This window comes from Schistocerca cancellata, chromosome 7 (genome assembly GCF_023864275.1).
Source record: "Schistocerca cancellata isolate TAMUIC-IGC-003103 chromosome 7, iqSchCanc2.1, whole genome shotgun sequence".
NCBI classification, from domain to species: Eukaryota; Metazoa; Arthropoda; class Insecta; order Orthoptera; family Acrididae; genus Schistocerca; species Schistocerca cancellata.
In genome coordinates, this window is record NC_064632.1 from 422,299,137 (window position 1) to 422,314,276 (window position 15,140).

Sequence of the window (15,140 nt, forward strand, 5' to 3'; positions counted from 1 at the left end):
ATTTGCGCACTGCTGATTAGAAAAATATACCAAAAAAGGTCTCGATTCTTTTGAGTTTAATTCAGTAAGTTCAGGCCGATTTTCGTTCGAGAATTCATTTTTATAAGCAATTAGTTTTTTATTCGGCCACTTCAGAATTTCATCCATTATTTCATTATGCGTCAGCTTAAACTAAATGGAAAGGGAATCATGCTTTTCATTTTTTGCAACTTTGAAGAGGGTAATTTTATGATAATATTATCCTTCGACCACTTGTGCCTGTTCTTGCCATAAAAACTCCTTGGGGTTCTTTGCACCGGATCAAGGTCTACGTCTTCATCGATTGTTGTAATAAGTTTCTCTGTTTTCAGAGTTATCGGGTGTCTCCTCTACAACAGTAAAGTCTGAATCGTCATTTTCGTCCAAACAACGCTGCACTGTCGCTTCAAAGTTTTCGTCAGTAATACGAACCTATTTTTTTGACGGTGTATGTTGCTGATCGACCTTTATTAACCTTTTAGTGCCAGACTGTACAGCTAGTTCCACTTTTTATCTGTACAATACCTATAAAGAAGAATGACAAAATAACTCCTTTGTTGTACATAAATACACTAAGTCTAAGGTGCGGTCTGAGAGGCCGCAGTCAACATTTTATTAATTCTAACTCAGCTATCCAGCGGAACGGCTGGCTGACTCGCGATTACCGGATTGGCTTGCACTTCTCAGAAGCTACTGAGAAGGTGGCGGGAAAGTACTGTAATCACGTGATGGAACATGCGCGCGGTGTCACAGACCGCACCTCGGCATTTAAAGGATAATAGCAAAGTATTTGACACCATTGGAACAAGCATTTATTAAGGCGCTGCAGGCAAACAACATTCTTCTTATCAGTACAATGTGGCCATGTAACCAGAAACTTTCACGTACAGCGGAAAAACCGCAGCAACGTTTACCTACTACGCAACATCCAGAAGAAGAAAATCGAGTTATATGTTGATGCCTGAATAGTTTCGTCCAGACACGTCTGATTGCTGGTTGTTTTAGAGTAATCAAGTTGGTAAATGAGTTTTCTGGTTTATCGTTTACTCAATCCAGTGGATGTTTCTCTCCAATTAACCACAGGAGCTGGATAACTTATTGGTCATTCCAGTATTCATTTTTCTCCTTCGATACACAAAATGTCACTCCGTTCAAATTATTAGACATTTTTAAACAAAAGTAGGAAACTTAAGACCAAGTACGTTTCAAAAACCATATTACGTTAACTTGGTAGCCAATACAAACTCTGGAACAGGAAATTCGGAAGCTAAAACCTCGATTCCAGCGTCGCTACTGGAGTATCCACATGAACAACCAGAAACTTTAATGGGGAACCGATTTACGAAAAATGAATGTGGAAGCCCCATTTAAACGTAGTGGATGAATGAGGAATTACTTCAGGGTGCACATCACGTTACACGTGAATCATAAGTAGAAAACAGATAGCGACAAATCTGGACAATCCAGGATTTGATTGTGATACTCATAATGGTTACTGGAAGTATTCGCCAGTTATATCGTATCTTGATTCCCATACATAGTTAAACATTCGTTTCACCCTGGAATACATCTCGTCTTTTGTGCTGAAGATGTTAGAACACCTACTTATGCTTGAACTGAGAGCATAAGTGAGAGCATCATTAATTTAAAAAACTGCTATTTTCCACAGTTTCATAAATTGGAAAGTACCTCAAAGGAGCTAAATTTGTGGTGTAACATATTGTGGAAAGAGAATTTACATGAGAAAACGTTACAAGGTTTGGAAGGTTTTGATATTTTAAATGAAATTTATGTTTTTCACCTCTATAAAACGAGCACTCTAAAGTCTGAGTTCAGTGTCTTCCAGTACAGCGACCACAGAATGGTATGGTACATTTAGAAGAGTGGAAACGTCGCTGAGGAATACTATGGGAAAGGAAAGGCTGACTTTGTCTGGTGAGTATGCACAAATATTTGTTAAAGTAAACATGAGAATTTGGAAATAAGAGTTTTAGAAAAAATTTTCAGCAAACATGGTAGAATTGATATTATCCCCAAATTCCCAACAGGCAAGTTTAATAACAGCGCTGACATTTCTAAATCAGAAAAATCTGCTTGAGAAAGAAACCACAAGAGAAACAGAAACACGACCACCATTGAGTACTCTACACACTAAATTGAAAAACCATAAATCAGTTTTCACAAAAGCAGACAAAGGAAACTCAGCAGTAATTATATATGAAAATGCATACATCCAGAAAAGCTTAAAGTTTGTTGAAGAAAATAATATCATACAGCTACACAAAAGCCTTAAGAATAAACTCCAAACACAATTTAAGGCCCTCCTCAAAAACACTAACTTCTTGCTTACTGAAAATTAAAAACGCCGTTGTATGTGCGTGAATCCAACAACACCATCCTTAAGATCGCAACTCACAGCTCACAGAAAAGATTAACCTCAATTTCAACAAGATGCTACAGGATGTCTATGTGTTTGAAAGTAACTAGCCTATTAAAAAAAAATTACGCTTCCATTGGCCAATGATCTGAAAGGCATACACAATACTAACAAAAGCCAAATGATCTCTCCAGATGTAACTGATCTTTATACTGACAGCCCAATTCATGATGCAATAGCTATTGTTAAACAGAACCTAATGAAATACAAGAAAGTCTCCGCAGCAGAAATCACAGAATTCATTAACCTCTTAGAATTGGTATTGAAATCTAACTACTTATCAATCAATGGAAATATCTACACAAACAAATGCGCTAGCTATGGGTGTCATTACAACAGGAACTACGGCCGAAATATTCCTTAACAGCATAGAGCGCGAATTTTTCACAAAAAAAGCCAAAATGCATTCATTAAGTTCAGTTCTACAGAAGATATGATGTAGTAGAGACATTTGTAAACAATGATGATGTTCAAGATATCCTCCAAACCTTCAACAAAATACACAAGAACATTAAATTCTCCTGTGAGCAGGAAACAAATAATGTTATCAACTTCCTTGATCTAACTATATGCAAGTAAGATGACAAATATGACTTTCAAATTTACTGGAAACCAACCACCAAAGACATAAAAATATATGCTTCCTCTTGCCACTCCAACATGCACAGACTAGCAGGCCACGCAAACAAACTCGTTAGCAACGTACCATCCAATGATTCATAGATCTCTAAAACTCCAACTGAGTGAAGAGAACCTCCAGATCTAAATGAAATTTATAAAACAAAAAACTGCAACTAATTGGTATACACAGATAGCTACACGAACAGGTAACTTAGCCAAAAATGGAAATGAAAAAAGTAACCAGCAAGAAACACGAAAATACACTAAAATGTGCATCCCTTCCTCGGTAATATCTCCTAAAAAGTTGCTAGTATCTTCAAACGACATGAAATAAGCGTTGTATTCCAAACAAACAATAAGATCTGTCACAGACTGTCTCATAACCTAAAAAGCGGCCAGGTTAACTTTTCATCCTCTGACACATGTAAAATCGTGTGTATTAAATGTCCCGCTCAGAACATACGACAAACAGCCTGTTAACTTCCACTGGCTGAAAGAACACCGATACAACACACAACACATATCTGCAATCGCTTCCCATATAAAAGACACAGAACATCCATTTGACAATGTACAAATCAGTCTTAAGACACTATACACAATGAACAAAGGACACCAGACTTCCGTTTACGAATAACGAGATATCTATTTTTTTTATATGTCCATAGAAAAAAACTTGAGGTAAATCTACGCAGTCTCATTAATGACGCAGGCTCAACCAACTTCTTCAAGAAGTTTGACAAAGAGCTCTACGCCTTTTCATACAACGTGCGTTAACAGTACTGGCGTTTTTCTCCGTTCTGGGTATTACTTGACTGTCGAGGAGCTCCGCTCGGTTCGTGCGCACTCGTGTGTTGAAGCGAATAAGTTTCGTGTTGCTATTTTTCGTTTTTATGGTCTATCGAGCGCTTCGGTCTGTCTGATATTAATATCCGAATCGGGCTGTGTATTTAACGTGGAAAAAAAACTTGGGAAATAACACACATGAGAGAGAGAAACAACTGGTACAGTGCTTGATTATTTCAATCAAAAATGTAAGTTTTTCATAACAGAAAACAATGTGATAAGAAAAAAAAAATTACTTGATTCTGCTTTACCGCATGGAAACAGTGCAGTAGCCTTCACTTTCGACACAGTAACTAATGACTGGAATAGTACTCCAGAATTTACAAGAAGTCTTTACAGACACACAAATTGAATATCTCGTGAAATACAAGAAGTGAACCAACTGGAGTCGGGAAGATACAATTGAAGCCTTCCTTTCTCGCTCTTTGTCCAGGAAAACTCATATTTATGTAAGTGACGTGATGGGTATACTGTGACCTGAATTTCTAACTTTGAAAAAAAAACTTACCTACCTATTTTCGTGTCATGCTGGCATTTTGATTAGTGTGTCATTTAATCCCAAGCTTATGTATAATTACGCGAGTATCAAGTAATTGGAATTACAGCCATTTCTTTTCACTACATATCTGCCTATCGTGACGCACAAAATGTGTTTATTACACTGAAACTTTTGTTACAGTTGCGTATTCAGTAATACTTAAATTGAAAGACGGCAAGTTGCAAGTTATCTGATAGAAAACATCGAGTAACAGCATACACGCGGGTTACTACAGAGCAATACCAAAACATGGGAACACGTTTCAAGCACGCGGCTACCGCTTCTCGGCAGTGACGTCATGCGGAAACGCCCAATCGCTGCCGAACAGATTGGCTCAAACTACGTTCAATGTAGCAATATTGGCAGAGTACGTCCTTGATCACTGCAGCACTCGATATCGTTTAAACTTTCATTAATCGTTCTTGTCTTGGTTTCCTCGCATTCATTTTCGGTACAAAGGCTACGTTAGACGACGTATAGTCCCATTAGAATTCGGTCTTATTAAACACTATGCTGTAAACTTGTGAAATAAAGTATCAAAATTATGTTACATACTGCCATACAATGTAACGATTTGACAATATCGGCACGCAATTCGCTTTTATAAATGTAGTAGCCTGGCGCTTGACAGATGTAAGCAACGTTTATGACAGATAAAGCGAAAAAGTGAATACACCTAACAGTTCTGCAGTATCTACTCACTTCTAAGGTGTAGATGTAGATGGCTGCTTACCTGAGCCGTTAAATGCCGCCGGCCCACTCGCTCCGGTTGCTGCTGCTTATCGCCCTACTTGATCCGGAGTTGCACATCAATGGAACTCGCGTATTTCATTTCGTAAGTAAACGACAATCACTCGCACCCTCATAGTTTAAACACTTCAGTCCACAAAAATAACACGAATTTCAAACAAATTACAGCTGTCAGTTCGCACCGTCATGTCGTTCCAGATCATACTACACCATCGCAACATGCACTTGTCTTCTTGCCGTCAGAGATAATACTGACGTAGTATGAAACCTCGTTGCCTCACAAGATTATTTTGAAATTAGTGAGTTCAAATGATAATCAGCTCTTGTACTCGAATTACTATTTTAACTAACCCAATATAATGATCTCCAGAATATAAAACAATACATATCCTTTACAATCCGAGGCTACACTGACTGCTTTAGCACCAGTGTTTATTTTTCAGCACGGAATCAGACGACTGGACAATATGCCAAGTGCCCCATAGCTTTTCATCAGTTAATTTCGTCAAGTTGTGTGTGTGTGTGTGTGTGTGTGTGTGTGTGTGTGTGTGTGTGTGTGTAATATCCATCCACTCATCAAGGTTTCACTGGTGTTCCTCAGAGATAGAATGACATTGTAACATATTATTGTTAAGACTGCCCTCTTCCTTTTTTTTATTGTGTTTCATTCCTTGCTGAAAATCATTATAAAACGCTTGAATGTCTAATGACGGATAAAAAAAAAATCGGGAGTGGTGCTTGTATGTAATAATGTAAAAAATGCTGGAACACAGAAAACGGTACCCGACCAGAATTTAAGCCATGACTTTTTATACACGGCTGTCCAAAATAATGTTACCACTCATATGGTACTACATAATTTTAGATTTTTTTGTTGCAGATTAAAGATGGCCATCCAACTTACTTTGGAAGAGAGAATGAAGTTTGCAGCTTAGATGGAAGTGTTCGGGTCACCCTCAAGAGTAAGAAAAAAATTTCGGCAATTGTTTCGTAAAGTTCCTCCGTTCCGTTTAACTATCCGTCGACGTAATGAGAAATTTGTGCGCACCGAGTCTGTGTAAAGGAAGCAGCGGACGTGCAAGAAGCATTCGCACAGAAGATAACAACATAAATGTTTAAGGCAGGGTGATTAGGTGTCCAGGAAAGTCAAGTACGAGATTAGTGTTTTAAACTGAAATCGTTCGGACAAGTACTGGTATCTTAAGAATCGCCCACTTAGATCTGCAAACGAAGCCGTTATCATTTTCAAATAATGCAGCCCCTATCTGACGCTGCTAAAATTGCTAGTGTACAAGCTGCAGAAGTGTCATTAGAAATGACACACATAGGCCCTATTGTCGTGTTCTTTATGTCAGTCTACATTCCATGTCAGCGGCGACGTGAATAAGCGCTGTTGGCGTCATTTGGAGTACAGACAATTCACATTAACTGAGACACCATATTCGATACTCTCTCTATGCTTTTTTAATGATCAGAATATAATGGGAGATTTGTAGCTAGATACAATGCAGAATTTTGTCGTTGATAATCTTCGCCTCCGTATCGTAACATCAGGTTAATTCCAGCCAGATTGTGCACCATCACATTATTGCGTAAAGATTCGACATTATATTGATGAACGTTTCGTAGTGGCCGAGCGGTTCTAGGCGCTACAGTCTGGAACCCCGCGACCGCTACGGTCGCAGGTTCAAATCCTGCCTCGGGTATGGATGTGTGTGATGTCCTTAGGTTAGTTAGGTTAAAGTAGTTCTAAGTTCTAGGGGGACTGATGACCTCAGAAGTTAAGTCCCATAGTTGTCAGAGCCATTTGAACCATTTTTGATGAAGCGTTTGGTAGAGGTTGGATGAAAGAAGCGGACTTTTCGCATGGCCACCATGGACGCTAGATTTGGCTTTATGTGATTTCTGGCTATGGGGAATGATATATACTACAACACCTAGTGACATTAATGACCTTACAGAACGCATAACTCAAGTTGTCCGCTCTATACCTAAGAAAACATGTGAACGTGCTATAGCCCGTATGGTGAAAAACTGTATACATGCGGTGAGAACCAAGGAGTACAGGCCGAAGAAGTGCACTGGTTACCTTTGGACTTGCGTGCATTGTGTGTGTTTTCATATTAAATAAAATTCCATGTCTGTGATAACACCTTTTTGGACAAGTCTGTACATCAGTCAGGGGTCAGTGCACTGTTGTTGCAATTTACTTTCATCAGAGTTTGTCTTGGGTTGAAAATAATTATCAGAGGCTCTCTCTCGACTGTTCCTGAATTCATATACTTTATACTATCACTTATATATACCATACTATCTTTCTATTTCTGTCTTTGCGTCTCTCTCTCTCTCTCTCTCTCTCTCTCTCTCTCTCTCTCTGTGTGTGTGTGTGTGTGTGTGTGTGTGTGTGTGTGTGTGTGTGTGTGTCACATGCATAAATAGAGCGGCTACTCATTTCGCGTCACACCATGCATTTCGTCTGAGGTAATAAGAGAACTGTTACAAAGAAAATGAAGTCAGAAGCACTGATACGTGATTTAGAATTTACTCTGTAGTGCCACGCTTATTATTCGTCTGTGTCTTAAGTAAAATTTTATGGATAACCCTTTATTAATAAATTGCGTGCTTCGGAATGTTCTGTCGAGCTATTGTTTCCATTTTATGCATAATTTTTCGGCGATCGACCCAGCCATATTCTTCATGAGCTGCGAGTTTTTCTGTTTTATGTACTCTGTGTGGATCCCAACCAGACTGTGAACATTGTTGCTCTCACGCCGCTATTTATAGCCAAGTTCGATTCCCGACGTCCACTAGCTCTCTGATGCTCGTTTGTTTTTCAGAGATTACACTGGCATTCCATAAAACGCAAATTCTCCCATCGTTTCCCAACTTTGCTGGATGTGACGAGCGCCGACATTTTAATAAATTGAGAGCCGGACCCGAAGTGTTAATTAAATTGAAACCATCGTCCATGTTTCTTAGATTTTCTGACATATTAATTTCGATAGACTATTTAAGCACGCTGTCCCAGAAACTTGGCGTTTGCATCACGATACATGTGTGCCGCTGCTGTCCCTTGCATCTCCCCTCGATTGTTCTGATAGTCGACGCTACGTAAGACGTGTCACATTCGCATGGAATGCGATACACACCCGGCTTCCGGAAACTGAGATCGTTTTTAACGTTACAAAGAGTACTTTTTATCTTAGCCACGCTGGTTGCCATATTTCCGTAGCAGTCTACTGATCTTTCCGAATATTGGGTCAGCATAAGGTAGAAGCGATTTTTAGCTTCCCTTCCTCTCTCTCAACCTCTTTCTTAGGCGTTCTTGCTGTTGACTGCCTCGACCTTTCGATATAATGATGTACCCGTTGCTTCGGAACACTATTCTTAGATGTAATTCTGCAGCGAAGCTCTCCTTGTCTTTAGTGTTCGAGCACGAGCGGATGGTGATGGATCGAGGCTTGGAGCTAGAGGTCCGTGTGCGTGGATTTTCTTCAAACACTGTGACCCAGGGATCCGTCCGCTCTTCTATTACCCAGCGCATCGAGGGAGAGTAGTTGACAGGGTCGGCTCCAGGGATTTTGCCACCCCGTGCGAAAATTTCAAGCTGAATAGAAGTGTCGTTTCTGTTCATGACAGTGCGCATTTCTTTCAGTTACATTCTGTACTCTACTGTAGTAGTTGTTTCTGTGTATGGTCCAGATTTCAACAGACTATGTTACTTGGCAGTGACACATCACGCGAAAGTTACTTTCGTCCATAAGTTTTGCTCACCAGAGAACTTTTTTTGTGGGGAGAGGTGGCCAAACAAATTTATTCACTGTTTTCTGCTGGAGGGGGAGGGGGTAGCAAGCAGACTTTTTCACCGATTTTGTTTATTGTGAATTACGTATCAATCTTTCTGAAAACCGCTAACATCCATGTATAGTGATAGTGTGGGAAGATGTGTTTGGTAGTCAGTAGTACGCTGTGCTACACAGAGAAACAGTTTATTAATTTATTACTTATTTAGCCTGAACATATTACTGCTTAAAGGCCCTCTCTGCCATCCGCCCAGGAAAATGGAAGTCATAACTATGGAACCATTTTACAGATCTTTCTTCATGGAAACAATTGCGCTCTTTTAATTTTGAAAAATGATATCATATAGCTGGGAGACATTAGTTTTACTTTAAGACCACTTATGAGCATGAGTTCAGATTTACTGTAGATCGCAACATCAATCTGACGTAGATAAAACTCTTATTGTTACCATTATAATTACTTTTTTACAAGGAATGTGTGTCGCATCTTAATGGAAAAGAAAAACTAATTTCAATAGTAGCAGTAGTGGTAGTAGTAGTAGTAGTAGTAGTAGTAGTAGAAGAAGAAGAAGAAGAAGAAGAAGAAGTTTTTTTTTTTTTAGATTACGAAAATGTACATAAAATTTCCGACGTAATTTTCTTTTCCACGATTCGAGAAGCATATTCTTTCTTAACATTAATTTTCACACATCTGTCTTGATGAACATGGATATGAGTCTCGACTGAGTCACTGTTGATCTGAAATACATTTTAAGTCGCCGCAAGGCGCTGAATGACCACGCGGAGGATGCTGACGATGTGGGACTGTCGTAATCAGAATGATCAATCGAATAGTTTCCTGAAACACTTCTTTTACCCTACCACTTCCAGCAATAACTTGTCTTTCAATAAATGATACGTTACAAATACACCAGTAGTAATGTTTCATCGCATTTTGAGCTGTGCATGAAGCCCGGCCAGATTAAGGTCTGCAGTAGTTACTCCAAGCAACTTTTCCAAAAATCACGTAGATGGAGCATTTGCTTGTGAGTACGAAACAAGTATATCAAGGTGGGAGAGTAGCTTTAGATCCTCTTGGTTGAACCTTCGATCCATATCACTCAGAAAGAGACCAAGAATTTTATACGCATATTCCTTGAATCTTTTTTCATGGGACAGATATACAGGAATAGATTATGTTTTTGTGTATTTCAGTCTCGCGGGTAATTTTCCTGGCCATGAGATATTTGAATCTTTCAGATTTAGGTGCTTAGAACAATCTTCGAATTTTTCTGACAGCATATCAAATTCTTACGCAGCCCTAATATTCGCAATAGCTGCTGGGGGAACATCTACAGATCATTTCATTCCAGCTTCATTCAAATTTAGATTCTGTAGAGATATGGTAGAGGACCCAATCGCGTGGAGTATAAAACGGAACCCATGCCCAGGGTTACGGGTGAAGATCTTAATGGCAGTGACAGTGGAGAAGAAAGACTTCGGAATGGTGTAGCTGGAAGATGAGGCAATCCTCCTTGCTGGGAATTAAATGAGAAGGGAGCCACTGCCTTGTGGTGGAGGAGAAATTCCAAAGGCGATGTGAGACAACCCCAACAGAAAACCCTTTCTTGCGTTAGGCCTAGCAAGCCAGTAGGAAGATCTTCATACATCGCTTTCAAAACACAGACAAGCCTCGGAACGAAAAACTCAGGATTTGACCCCACTGATTCTTCAAGTACTGGTGCGAATGATGGGAGATCTGATGATATTCATAATTACAAGAACATGAAACCAAATGGACTAAAAAATAACCTAAATATTGACACCCTTAATATATTAACCCTCAATGGAAAAATGGAAGAAATGACAAATGTACCAACAGAGAGAAAGTTAGATATTTTGGGATTAAGCGAAACGAAGTGGAAGGGAAAAGGTGAGAAGAATTTGAGAGGAGGAGGAAAACTGTACTGGAGTGGGAATAACAGGTTTGGAAGAAACGGTGTGGCAGTGATAGTGAATAAGAATGTACAGATCTGTATTGAAAGTGTGAGACATATATCAGACAGGATCATAATCTTAAACCTGAGATTCCAAAAAGAAACACTAACAGTTAACCAGATTTATGCGCCTCAAATTGGATGTAGCGAAGAAGAGAAGATGGACTTCGAAAATGAGTTAGAGAACCATATAGAGAGTGCTAATATAGTGATGGGAGATTTTAATGTATAGGTAGGCAAAGACAGAAAGGGATCTGACCAAGTGTTGGGATGTTTTGGATATGGAGGCAGAAATGAAGAATTGGAAAGACTCCTGGATTTGTGCCAGAGGAATGGAATGAAAATAGCGAACAGCTGGTTTGTGAAGAGAGAAAGTCATGTTATCAACAGATACAGTTGGGATGGAAGAACCCAGAGTGTAATTGATTATATTCTAGTAGACAGGGAATGGGGAGAGAAAGTAACAAATGTGAAGGTAATTCCAAGTGTGAGTGCAGATGAAGACTACAGATTACTGGTGGAACAATGGAAAATGAATCAGTGTGTGAAAAACAGAGAACACAAGAAAGTGATGAGGATACGGCATTGGAAACTGAAAGAGAGTGAAAGTGCTGAGAAGTATAGGGAATTAATCACACAAAAATGTCCGAAAGAAGTTTTCTGCGATGTAGAAAAAGAATGGAGTTTATCCAAAGACAATTTAGTCGAAACAGCACAAAAAATTGTGGTAGAACATCTGGAAAGGAAAAAGTAAAGCAGACAAGTTGGTGGGATGATACCACAAGAAAAAATGGAGCATGGAGAAAGTGGTGGAAAACTATAAATGACGAGGGCCATAAAAGATATATAGAGGAAAAGAAGAAGTGCGAAGAAATAGTGGAAACAAAAAGAAAAAGGCGTGGGAAGAGTTTACAAAAAACTTGAAGATGTGAAGAGCAATAAGAAAATGTTCTATAAAATGATGAAAAATAAAAGGAAGGCTTCTAAAGGACCAGTAAAGATGGAAACAGAGGATGGTACTGCGATTGAAGATTCAGGGAATATAGAAGATCTCTGTAGAGTACATTTTAACAAACTGTTTAACGCTGAGGAGCAGTTAAACGAGGAAACAACAAATAATGGAGAGATTGAGAGAAGTTGGGAAGCAGAATTAGGACAGATTACAAGGGAAGAAACTGAAATAGCTGTGTAGAAGATGAATGGGGGGAAAGCCCCAGGACCTGATGAAGTATCAGTGGACATGATAAGAGCAGCAGGTCCAGTGGGAATGCAGTGGCTGTCTAGAGTACTATCAAGTGTGTGGAGAAATAGTACAGTACCTGACGATTGGAGAAGAGAAGACATTGTTCACATCTTCAAAAAAGGCAATAAAGGACTTTTAAAAAAAAAATTAGAACACCATCGGGGAACTCTGAATACTTCGAAATAAGACAAGGACTTAAACAAGGAAGTATTCTATCTCCTGCACTTTTTAATTTTGTGATATAGGAACGAATAGGGCAGTTAAAGATATAGTAAAAGAAAAAACCAAAAGATGATTTTTGCAGATGATATGGTAATATGGGGAGATAAAGAGGTAGATGTACAGTTTAAACTTGATGCGTGGAAGGAAATAATGAAAAGGTTTGGAGTAAAAATAAATAAAGATAAGAGTGAAGTAATGGTATTTGGAAGAGACAAAGGGATCAACGGAAATATTACTTTGAATGGAGAACCCCTCAAAGTGGTAGACAGTTTCAGTTATGTAGGGAGTGAAATATCTGATGATGGGAGAATAACCAGCGAAATTAATAGGTTGGTTACAGAGGGAGGCAGTTTCTACCAAACAATAAAACACCTGATTTGGAATAAGGAAGTTTCAGAAAAAGCAAATTTCCTTATGTATAAGAGTTATTACTTCCCTATTGGTACCTATGGAAGAGAAACATGGACAATGACAGAAAGGGACTGGAGCAGACTGCAAGCAGGAGAAATGAAATTTCTCAGAGCAGTTAGGGGAAAAACAAGAATGGGCAGAGTAAGGAATGTAGATATTAGGAAGGACCGTAAACGAGAAAGTATGAGAGAAGAAACTGAAAAAATGAGATTAAGATGGTACGGGCACGTTAAGAGGATGCGTGGGCAGAGACTCCCCAAAATTATGGAAGAACCTAAAGCTGGATGGAAAAAGACCTAGAGGGCGCCGAAGAATACGGTGGAAAACGGGAATGAAAATATCTGTGGAAAGGAGAGGTGTGACCTGGCAGCAAGTGGAGGAAGAGGAGTGGTGGGAGAACCGAGCCAAATAGAGGAGACTCGTCAGCACCCAGATCCGGCAGCAGCTCGAGCGGGATCCGGATATAGATAGATAGACGGTCAGTTCTTCTCCAAATCCAACCACTCATGAAAAACAGTCTCAAACTTTTCGAGTCGTTTCACTTAGTGCAGTAGTACCTACCGACGTTTGTTTGAAATTGAAGTCTGTGCATTCTACATTTCGGTCACTGTTTTCTGGATCGGGTCATAGTTTTCGTCAAACATTTCAAAGATTTTACACTTAGAGCCTGTAGGTCGGACACATTGGCATCTGCTGTTGAACTTCTGGATTTGGATTGGTCTCGTCGACACCAGACGAAAATCTGCGTCCAAATTTTCTTTTTTTTTTTTAACAGATTCCAGATTTATGTTTTCACATCTTTCATAGTTACCAATGTATCAAAGCTAACTGAAACTGTCTGTAGTGCTGGATCCAAACAATGATTGCTTCAATTGACGTAAAAGCTCTTTAGCGGTACTCAAGAAGGATTTCTTTCGCACCTGTGTTCTGTTCAGATATAATAGCTGCATCGTCGAAACAATGGGCGTGTAGGAGTTCCACTCCACGTGAGGATCTTAGAATCCTTTTACTTGCAGCGTCTCACCGCTGACACTGACGTGGCCAGCCACGTCCATCGTTGAATCTGCCGTCAGTGGAGAACATTTTATTTGCCGCAATATGTCTCGCTCGATCATGTGTGCCATAATTTCCAGTACGGTATTTCGTTTTGTATCTCTGCTACAAGGCAAGCGACGTGGAACTGCAGCCAGATTTTCTGTTCTGATACATTGTTCTTCCTCTCATCGAGAAGTGTCCGGTGATAGTTTCATGACCTCTTAGTGCGTTTCCCGATCGGCCAGAAATCTAGGAACTGTCCAGATTTTCCTGACCGGGCAATAGATGTCACGTAGCTTGGCCTATCAGGGGATCGCTATATACATCTTGCAGAATAATTGCAACACACTCTCGATCAAAAAGACACTTACTCTTATTTCATTTAACGTAGCTTTTTCCAGTTACAAAATCTTGCTTTGAGTAAAGTCGTTTCCTTCTGAGGTCTTCTAGTGCGCATTATGTGAACAGATGTAATGCAGTCATAGCAGACAAAATTGTCACTCGCTTCTAAGTGATGTAGCCACAGGTAATACACAAACCATTCCCATTTACAAGATATTCTGTTCCTTTGTGGAAGCTTGTGACAGGATAGGACACAATGTAGATGGAGTTACAAGAAGTTTAACATTATCTGACAAATAGTAGCTTCAAGAATGGGACAGTTTGATGCGGTCATAAGCAGAAATTGCTGTCAACCAAAATAATACTTCCAGTATTTCAGATGTGCAGCATAATTTTTATTGCTGGGTCTGCTTGTAGATCATGTACACCATTAAGTGAATTTGGAGTCCGCCCCCGGTAGCTGAGTGGTCTGCCGACACGGTAGCTCAGCGTGTTCGGTCAGAGGGTTAGCTGCTCTCTGTAATAATAAAAAAAAAAAAAACTGAGTTAATGGATCAACGACCAATTGAAACGGGAGTCTTGCGACGTCTGCCCCGAGCAGATGTAACGAACTAAAACGAACAAAATGAGACTTAAAAAAAGTGGTCAGCGCGACAGAATGTCAATCCAAAGGGCCCGGGTTCGATTCCCGGCTGGGCCGGAGATTTTCTCCGCTCAGGGACTGTGTGTTTTGTTGTCCTAATCATCATCATTTCATCCCCATTGACGCGCAAGTCGCCGAAGTGGCGTCAAATCGGAAGACTTGCACCCGGCGAACGGTCTATCCGATGGGAGGCCCTAGTCACACGACTGCCACTGCCAGTGAATTTGGAAGGAATGGGGGAGGGGGAGAGGTAGT